Genomic DNA, 9,442 nt, shown 5'->3' on the forward strand with positions numbered 1-9,442 from the left:
TAGTGATTAATCCATAATGCATGTAACATTGTGTAAGCAGCAGTCTGATCTGTTCTGTTGTTTTTTCATATTCTGGAGATGGAGCAAATTTGATATTTACTCCATGACTTGTACTAGAGCATAACTTTTTATGTCTGCCTCTTTCTTACACACATACACATACATGCAAACACATAGTTGTACATACACTTAATTATATTAAAGACTATATTTAGAAAAAGTTCCATTATATAAAAAGCTAAGGATCAAAACCACCCTGTCAATAGCAAAAAATGTTTATAAGCTTGCCTGGATTTAACACTACTGGTTGCTACCATAAAACCATTTGCACAAATAAACATTTTCTGACACAAATAGTAGATGCATCAACCAAAACATCTGTAGTCCAAAGTACATCTAAATAGATCTTTCAAGAAAATCTCCAGCAGAGTCAAAGCTTGTGACTCTTGAATAGCACGGCAACTGATAGTCAGGGTTAGTGAGCAAAAGGTTCAAGGTTCCTACATTTTTATCGGAAACACATATATATATCGTAATACATTATGAAGAAAACCAGAAAAAAGTTCCACATGAGTTTGCCTTGATGGTTTACAATACTACATAAAAGTTTATTTTAGTAAAGAATTGAACACAGTACTGTTTGATCCATTCATGTGAATTTGTACATCTTCGACTGAAGCTAAATCTAGCATTAATTTACTGAACCTGTTTTGTATGAATATTAACTTTTTTCAATTATATATAACATTGTAATTGCTGAGACATTCATGGTACATGTTATGAGGCATTAAGGTGTTTACAGGTATCATTTAAACATGATCCCTAATTGTCTAATTGTTTCCATGAATATTTGGTCTTAAGTATTCATATGGATAAGAAAGAAGAAAATTTATTATTCCGATCTGAATTAGAACAAGTTATAAGGGAAATTCAAGAGGCATTTATTAATTGTCAAGAACCAATAGAGTAGTTATTAGTCCTGTTTATATTTTCCCACTTATTAAAATTTAGATAGGGTTTTAGTCCCTAACACAGTTCCATTCCAATTGTTAGGCAAATGAGTTTCAATATACTTGATTTAACAGAAAAAGAGGATGTCCATTTGTTTGTTATTATTTTAGGTGAAACTGACATGATATCTAAAAAGATTTAGCCATATGTGAAGATGATCAAAAATCTCAGATGAAAATGTCATGCCTTATCTATGTTAGTCATCGCATACTCACTGGATGGCATGGGGTAGGTAATCTATTATATCTCAACTAGGGAGAGAACTTCACCTCTACTGTCCTTCACTAAGGCTTTCTCTTGCATCCCACTGCATTCGTAAACATATTATGACCTGTTCTGGAACATTAAGAACACCTATAAGTAAAAATGGTGTTCCTTAATATTCTCCCTTACTTCTCACAGTTTTAATATGCCAAATTCAAAACAAATAGTCATTCTTGCCATTTATATTTACCAATTCATTCTGCTTCATGAGTTGTGAATTTAAACCTAAAGAATTTTATCTAAAAAGTCATAGATTGCCCAAGTCTTCACTGTGGATTTGAAGAAAAATGGCTACTTCTCAGACATAGTGAGAAAGAGAGAGGAAGAGAGGAAAAGAGGAAGGAAGGAAGGAAGGGAGGGAGGGAGGGAGTGAAGGAGGAAGGGAGAGAGAGAGGGATGGAGGGAGGGAGAGAGGGAGAGACCCACCTGAGTTTGGGAGAATGATTCAAAGATAAAACCAAAGATGGGAAGGAGGAAGACAATTGAGAGAATATGACTTTGCTAGTTCTTAATAACTCTAAGGTTGTTGATTAGACAAAAAAATAAATTTTTTCAATGTTAAACTTCTAAATCTAATTCATGTTTAATATTTATTGAGTTATTTTTCCTTCTGGATGAGGTAAAGTACATTTGTGCAAAGGTAATAGCTGACCCTCTATCTCCTTTGGAATTCTCCACTGTAATCTGTCTAGAATTTAGGGGAAAGACAGCAAGACTGCTGGAGACTAACATTATTATTCTCAAATTATATCCTCTCTGCAGACTCTACTGGTAAAGCCGTTGAACAGGGGCACACTACTAAACCAATAGCAACTTTTGTCTTCTTCTAAGATTGAATATGTGTAGGAAAAAAGAGACTTATCTCTAGAACATGGAATTCGCCTGGCCAGCAGGAAAAAGGCACTAGGTAGCTTTTATACTTTTACACGGAAATGTGTTTCAATACGAACAGAGCACTGCCAATTACCCTGGTGATCAGTCATGGGTAGAAGTTAGCTATATTTTTTAAAAAGAGAATTATATTTAAGAAATTCAAAGTAAATTGAAAAGGTTTTCAATTAATAATATGCTTATTTGTTTTCTTCTGTTTGACAGTATCATGTTAGATCAATTACTTTATCACAATATATTCCATGCTACATTTACCTCTCAGGAAAATGACATTGATATACTAACTTTCCTTGAGAATTAAGCTTCTGTAACTTTTATTTAAAGCTGTCTCAAGCTTTTAATTTTTAATGTTTTATAATGTCTTTAGATTTTGTACTTCACTTTGTCAAACCATCATGTATGTTATTATTCATATTGATAGACAAAATATTATGAAGATAAAAGTCTACCAAGGACTTTTCTTGGTAGACTACCAATCGCTTTTGATATAGAAGATTTAAAGAATATTTAGACCACAAAATAAATAAAACTTCCTAAGGACATATCTATACATCAAAAAATAGGAACAGTTTACATTCCCAGGAAATTGAAAACACTTCGAGTTGGACTCAGAAGAAAATTAGTTTACAGTTCTCTTTTAATGTTCTTTTAAAAATCATAGAAATAAAAATTGGAAAAAGTCATTAAGCAAAAAATAAGTATTTAAGCGTAAAATTTTGTTAAGGGTAAATTCTGAAAAGAATCTCAAGCTAATAAATATGTTTTTACATAAAATTTATGTAGAAAGAAAATGTAAATTGATAGTAAAGATGGGCTAATACTAATGAAAGATTTTCTCTTAAATCCCCATCAGGTAAGTTCTTACTTTTGAAGAACTACTAAGATAATTTAAGATAGAGGTATATCAAATATTCCATATGTGATTTTCAGGAATCAAAGTCATTCACTACAGTGTGCTAAAATTTATAAGAGGCTTTCATAGTACCCAAATCATGAAAAATGGATTGCTAAAATGTATCTGATTTTCAACACATCACCCCAGTATTCATTTCCATTTTCTCTCTCAGTCAGGGAGCTGGCTCATAACCCATGCTTTGCACAACCAGAAGTTCTTCATCCTTAAATAACCAAATCCTCAAGAGAGTATCAGACAGTGGGAGAAGACAATTTATTTAGAGAACTATTATGTGAGGAAGAAAACAAGTTGCCATTTCCAATTTGGAACATAATAAGAGAGACAATAGCCTCCTGACTGATGCTCTTTGTTCCCTTTGGATATTTATGTAGGACAGTAATTGGAGTGTATTTTTCTGTTTCATTTCACATTATCTAGAAAAGGGTTTCTCATGCTCCATGACTTTTAGTTAGATTCAGAAGAAAACATCTTGCAGCTACTGCCCTGTGCCATGGCCACACGTCACTGCCTTCTGGACATTGTCAGTTGCTAAAACTTTTGCTTAATTATGACAAACAGCAGAGTTAACGGGATTGTTAGAAGGAAAAGGTAGTGATGTGGGATTGGCTGATTGAAAGCTTTCTATCTGTTATTGGAGAACACTGAAAAAGTCAGCCACCTTCTAGAAAAATTGACATATATATTCTAAAATTCAATTGATAGAAATACATGTATATAAATATATCAAAGTATTTAGTCAATAATAATTTCACATGAAGCAATAAGGCCCACTACATTTCCAACTCGATCCTTTCAGGAGTGGAACGGGCCTGCTACTTCCTTTCCCTATAGAAGCAGAGAAAAATCCTTTTTTTTTTATCTCTTGACTAAGGACTGTCCAGCTAAAATTCCCATTAGCTCTCATCACATTGTCCCAGTGATAAACAGTGGAGCAAGAGGGCAAACATGTTTATTATTTACCATGAAGTAATTACTAAGAAATCTCTCTGATCCAAACAAAGCACCTTTTATGTATATTCAATGTAAAATTTTAAAAGATGAATATTTAAAAGCCAACATATATACTTAGCAACTACTCTGAGACATTGATCAAATCTCAACAATTTATGAGGTAATTATTATCCTCAATTTTTATGAGCTAAACTTGAATTATATGCTAAGTATTTTAACCAAGTAACAGCTATTAAGAACTGAGACTGACACTTTGTTCATCTCCTCATTTATTTCCCTGAAATTTATTTTCCCCAAGCAAGTCATTGCCCTAATCTTAAACACCCTGATTTTGAATAATCAAGAATACTCTGGATTCTCTGCAATGGTATCAATTTTACAAAGATAGTTTGTTTTTTGTTTGTTTGTTTCTTTGTTTGTTTTTGAGACATGAATAAGGTTTGCATTCACCGGGAAGAGGTCTAGGCATATGTCTACCATTGGACTGGTTCAGATCATCCTCATCAGCCTCAGAGAGAAAACCGCTGGTCAGCAGCATTTCCAAATATTATATATTCAAATCATCACCATGAGGATCTGTTAGCTACCCACCCCCCACCTTGTTCCATAATCTGGAATGTAATGCACTTCATGAAAAATTATATGCATATAGTAAACCTTCATATAATCATAAATATATTAAACCAGTTCAATACCTTTCTTTTTTCTAACCTCCATTACATGTTAAGATCATTTTCTAATAACTTGTTTATCAAGTATTTGACAACTTTGGGACTTTAAAACATGGTAATATATTTACTTTCATATTTAATACTGGATACATTATTCAGAATAGGATAATGTTAGGCTGTGCTAATAAACAATTCCCAAATCTCAGTTGCTTAACACAGTAAAGGTTTGTTTTTCCCACATATTTTTTTCATTTTTTATTGAAATATGTTTGACATCATTATATAAGTTTAAGGTATACGACATGTTGATTTGATACATATATATATACACACATACACATTGTACTATAGCTTTAGCTAGCACCTCTATCGCATCACATAATTCTTTCTTTCTTATGGTGGGAATAATTAAGATCTAGTCTGTTAACAAGTTTAGTGTTTATAACATAATATTGTTGTGTATAATCACTATCCTGTGCATACTGTGTTTTTTCCACACATTACATGCCCATCGGAGCTTAAGCACAGGCTCTGTTTCTCATCATCCTCATTCTAAGATCCAGGCTCATGGAGCAGCTGGTGTTTGTAACACTGCCAGTAGCCATGGAAGAAGGAAAGAGAGCATGGGAAATCTTGCCCTAGCTTTCAGGGCTTACAAATAGCATGGCATATATCATCTCTACTCACATTTCATTTTATAAATATGGAAGAAATGCAATCTCACCACTTGTTCAGGTGGACCAGAAATATTTGATAAACAGCTCTAATAATTTTTTAAAAAGCCTGCTTTTTGATCACAAAATGTATGTGTGGTTCACTCTCCTTCCTGCATGCAAATATACTCACCCTCCCCAAAGGAAACAAACCATGTGGTCATAGTTCAAGCTCAAAGTCCAGAATCTCCAGATAATCCCTGTCTTTTCCTCAAATCCAGTTATAGCTCCTCCTCATTACTATGAAATAAAAGGACAAGTCTACTGCTGTGCTTTCTAACATATGGTATGTTCACTTTTAACCCTGACATTTGGTCTGAATTAAAGGATGAAAAAGGAGGAGTTGGCTAGGCTACAAAATAAATGAATATCACCTAGAGATGGATATGGTGACATATGGGACTTTGTGTCCTCCTTCTTTCTAGAGAAGGTGATATCTTCAGTCATATGATAGATATGCATACATGTGTCATGTGAACATCATGATTTGTTGATGACAGTGGTAGTGGTCAGAAGTTTAAAAGTAGGTGAAAGAATGTCATGGGATGCTGAGACGAGATATGGTTGGACTGTCCTGGATTGACTAATGTCAAGTCAACATCGCTACCATCCCCTTTGCTGGTCTTCTCTGCATTGCGGAAAAGCCTAGTATCATGTTCCCCTGAATCCTTTGTCCTGTATGATTTTCTTTAGGGTTAGATTCTATCACTGACAGTCACTTATGTGAGCTTTGAAAAATGGAAGGGAAGAAAATACTATTCATTGCAAGCAGACCCAGCCAGACACATGAGCAGACATCGATTGTGAAGTTTGCAGGAACTTCATGGTAAACTTCTGCAAAGCATCCATTTAGGTGTTCTAGGCAGCTGAGAGACCTTGATGAGGCTTCTTGGGAATCACTTACTTCAGTGCTGCTGGCTGAGATAGTCATCTGGCACTTTCTAGGGGGACCTGCATTATACAGCAGCTCTAACACAAGTTAGAGCTTCCGTTCTGGAGGCTAAGTAAGAGCTTCCTGCCTTTCTCTTCCCCAAGTCCCACAATTATAAATGCCTCTAATTTCGTGTATTATGAAAGACACAAAGAACAGCTTCTGTTTTCCTAAACATTGACACGTTGAGTAATACTGAATATCATGGAGATATTATAGTATATGTCCATGATATAATTATATTCTGTTGCTTTTCAAAAACTAGAATTTTTAAATTTTATATCTGAATATACTTAAGACCACTGGCATGTACCTAATGGCAATGAAATTGCAAGTATATGTTGTTGTTCGTATTGTTATTCATTTTTCAAGTTTCAGTTATCAATATTATTACATTGTCAAAAAAATATTTTTTAAAAGTCAACCTAAAACTTATCATTTAATCTCTAAGTGAAAGTAAACAAGGAAATATAGGTAATACGGATTTTCTTTTAGTGCTTTTCATTTTAATTCATTTGAAACTCAGACAGAAATAACTTTTGTTTTGAATAATAGTTACTTATATGCTGATACTTTTGGTTTCAAACCAAAATAAATAAAATCTACAAAGAATACCACAAAATTCCACTTAAAGCATAAGGAATCATAGATGAGAGACATGTAGAGTTTCAAATTATCCACCATTTTTCACAAATGACAGGTCTGAAAATCTAACAAGCAGCTCCGCCTCTAACAGACTATCACATCCCTATTAGTTTCTTATTTGTCTCCATCAGGCTGATCCGTGGGCTTAGTCCCCAAGTCACGAAGATGACATCTGCCATTGATCACTGAAATTTATGATACTTTGAAAATCGTACCTGATTAATGGTACAGTAACACTTTATGTATTTTCGCAGCCACACTCATTCACAGTCAGTGCTGGTAGCATGTTGAAATTGTGGGAGGAGTTTTAGACAAACTGGAGATTGGCATAAATTCTGAGGTCTCTGTCCCTTTATAATTAAAAAAACTACCATATTTCTTCAAGGATTACCAGAGGTTTGAAGCACATTTTGCCCAAGAAATGGCTTCATTTTTGCCTAACCCTGCAACCTAAAAGATAATTTTTTAAAGATTTTAAAATCATTAGATTGCTAAAATATTTTTAAACTCTGGCACTGTTTCATACATAGTCATTTGCCAATCCCCACTTTGTCCTTTCTCCTCCTCTTTGAGCTCTATATTAATAAATATAGCATCCTTGAGCCTCAGTTTCCTCATATGCAAAATAGGGTAACAACAGTACATTTTTCCAAGGGTTGTTATGAGAGTAAATAAAAGTCAAGTCAACTATGTAATCCTGTGCTGGGCACCTAGTAGCTATGAATAAATGTTACCTCTTAATTTTCTCGAACAGTATCCTATAATATAAAAACCAAATAAAGATTAAATAAAATAATTCAAGTTCAGCCATCTGTTTGTTTTATAAAATTGATTCTAACTTTCCCTATCTCCATTTCGGATTTTTTTTTTTAGGTTATAATTTTAGAATTCATATTATATCATGGCTGTCTTATTGCATCAGTAACTCTGAAGTTAAGTGATCTCATGTACAATTCTCCTAGGTGGTCTTTCCCTCTCTCTCCAACCTAACTTTGAACTAAACTTTGCTCAGTCTACAACATCTAAGGAGATTGTAATCCAGGGTGGTATGGCCCTAGGCAAATGAATGCAAAAACAAAATATCTAACAAGGAACAAAGTAAAAATCAGTTAAATGAATGTGAAGAAAATTCTTGGAAATGATAACCACATTCCTTGAGATTCCTTTTTATCAATATTGGTTCCCTCATTTATGTGTGTCTAGTTAAAGTTTTCATCAGTTCCCACAGTAGTAGGTAGACCTCCCAGGTATCTCACATGTGGGAAATTTGAGGTCTGTGTTCACCTGCCTTCTCCGCTACATTCCACAAAATATGAGCTCACCCTCCACAGCTGTCAGGAGCTTTTGAAGTTCTCTTCATGTACTCAGTCATGCTATAAAATCGTTTTTCCACATTATTTTCCTTACATAAACTATATTGTTTTGCCTGTAAAACTGCCAAAAATACAAAGGAATGCCTTTAACCATTTCAAAGATCCTTATTTCTATCGTACAGAAAAAACTCTTCAAGTCCTTCTAAAGTTTACAAACTTAAAAAATTAGGGTGGGAATGTGCACCTGCTGCAGTGTCTAACTTTCACACCTGGGATATTTATTTTAAGGTATCCCTTTCTTGCTCATATCAGAGGTTTATAATTTTCCACAAAGAATTTCTGAGTCTTGTCACCTGACATATTTTTGATGATAGAAAACAGGTTGCCAGACCCTGTGGATAAAATGTCCTATAGAAAAAAGAGAAACAGATTGTAATTAAAGTTGGCATTTATATGGACAATATGGGCAGTTAAAAGCAAAACATTTCTGATTCATGACTTATCTTGATCATCTTGACAAAGGGTTAAAAATGCAAATAACTGAAGATTAGTTATATTGTAAGAGATTTTCTAGACTTGAGTGCTAGGACAGGGTTAGTCCCTATCCTTCTTCTAAACAGTCTAGGTGTGTTTTAAATGAATAGTATTTTTCTTCAACTCATGTAAACAAAACAGAGGGCTTTTTAAGAAATCAATTCTGCCTTTTGTCAATGACTACAGGTCCTGGCCCTGAAAACAGAGCCCCATCCAAAGTAACATTGTTGAGTAGGTAGTTTACACATGGAATTTTTCCAACAGTAGTCATCGCATGATAGAAAGGAAAACAAAACAAAAAATATAAATTTAGGTTCTGAGACTATATATTAACTGTGTTATACTTAATATTTACAAGCCTCATTTTCTTCATCTTAAAAATGAAAATAAAGATCACTGCCAGTCTACAGCCATGCTACCCTGAACACGCCCAATACCATCTGATCTTGGAAGCTAAACAGGGTCTGGCCTGATTAGTACTTAGATAGGAGACCACCTAGGAAGACCAATTGCTGTAAAGTGTAAAAAATAAAAAATGAGGGATTGTAAACTGACAAGGTCCTTGCAATCTGTGAGGTCAACCAAGGGTTGCCTTGCCTTAA

The 9,442-nt window shown here is 34.1% G+C and overlaps 1 pseudogene; it reads left to right on the forward strand.

The window, feature by feature from the left end:
• Nucleotides 1–9,242: 9,242 nt before the first annotated feature.
• On the forward strand, nt 9,243–9,361 carry LOC112470815 (annotated as a pseudogene).
• Nucleotides 9,362–9,442: the final 81 nt, after the last annotated feature.

This window comes from Pteropus alecto, unplaced genomic scaffold (genome assembly GCF_000325575.1).
Source record: "Pteropus alecto unplaced genomic scaffold, ASM32557v1 scaffold3, whole genome shotgun sequence".
In the NCBI taxonomy this organism is placed as follows: Eukaryota; Metazoa; Chordata; class Mammalia; order Chiroptera; family Pteropodidae; genus Pteropus; species Pteropus alecto.